General features: G+C 37.6%; 1 pseudogene; it reads right to left on the minus strand.

Annotated features, from left to right (window-relative positions):
- Nucleotides 1-257: 257 nt before the first annotated feature.
- On the minus strand, nt 258-1,157 carry LOC100406458 (ATP synthase F(1) complex subunit gamma, mitochondrial pseudogene; annotated as a pseudogene).
- Between the last annotated feature and the right edge of the window lie 397 nt (nt 1,158-1,554).

Below are 1,554 nucleotides of genomic sequence, written 5' to 3' on the forward strand. Positions count from 1 at the left end.
ACCAGGAATGTGGAACTAATGTACTAAACTAATCTATAATAACTAAACGTGTTATGGCTAATGAAGACATAATATGTTAACCTATTTATTTGTCTAAAAAAGATTTCTTTTTTTCTTATTTTGTTTATATTAAGATAATTTACAAATATCTTGCTATCTTCAGTAATTCAAACAATGGAGAAACAGATTCTTCTGACAAAGACAGCAGTAAGCTAAAAACAAAATCAGCTGTCTGGTCTGAGGATGGAACTTGATTTTCATAAATCCAGCTCTGCAGAACCAGAGATAATTTCAATCAACTCTTTTGTGATGACAGCTTGGCAGATACAGTTAAATGTCAAAGTCAATTTTTTAATCATCTCAGAAGCATTCTTGCTGGCATTGTCCATGGCTGTCATCCTGGCACTCTGCTCACTAGTGGTGGACTCCTTCAGAGAGTAGTAGATGATGTTAACCAGACTGTATTCTCAGTAATTTTGCAGCACATCAGCATCAATATCATCATAGATACTCATGCTCTCAGCACTTGCAATGGTATTAAGGAAAAAGATGGGCTTTTCTTCTGTCTTATAGGAGATGACAGACCTAAATCGACTAAAGATGATGGAGTTTTCATCAAACTCATATCCAGAATTTAGTAATACAAGGGTCACGACTGATGCATCTCCAAAAGTAGGGGGCTTTCTTCCCATTTCTTAGAATGCCACTAGAAACTGGTCAGAATGAGTCCTATAAAGTATGCCTCTGATTTTGTCACCAATTCCAACAAGCATAACTTCTTTCCAAGTTGCTGTTAGTGTAGCAACCTCACTTTTCATCTGTGTAGCAATGGAGGAATGAATAGCACCACACAATCTTCTATCTAAGGACACACAAATAAGACAGAGATTCTTCTTGTCTTCAGGCACCTTGATATCAGCTTTTTCATAGAGAACCAAAGATCCCAATCCATATATTCAAGCTGGTTTCAGCTCTCTCTCAGCTCATGTGTATTTTGCTACCCCTCCCATTTTCATAGACTTGATAATTTTCTGGATGTTTTTTATGGACTTCAGTCACCTGGTAATATCTTTCGGTGTTGCCATATTTTGAACCTGAATCCATTGTAGCTGCAAGGTCCAGACTGACAGCTCAGAGATGCCCGTGTGAGAGAACATGGTAGTTGCAGCCCCGCTGAAGTTCAGTCCATACAGAATATTTCTAAACCCTTAGGCCAAAGAGTAACTAAGATGGGAATTGCAGATAGTCTGCAGCCAGTAACATGGATAATTTTATTCACAGATGTAGGAGAAAGGACAGTATTTAGAGGCATAAACTACACTATGAAACTGTTAACACCCAATTTACATCCAAAGTTGAATGGTTTTTTAAATATGAGATTCAAAAGAGTATAAAATACAAATTTCCCGTGCTTAAACATGTTCATTTTCTTTCTTTTTTTTTTTTGGTACTTATGTTCTGGGGTACATGTGCAGATCATGCAGGACTTTTGCATAGGTACACACATGACAATGTGCTTTGCTCCCTCCATCCCCTCATCACCTCCGTCTGGCA

Source organism: Callithrix jacchus, chromosome X (assembly GCF_049354715.1).
Source record: "Callithrix jacchus isolate 240 chromosome X, calJac240_pri, whole genome shotgun sequence".
Lineage (NCBI taxonomy): Eukaryota > Metazoa > Chordata > Mammalia > Primates > Cebidae > Callithrix > Callithrix jacchus.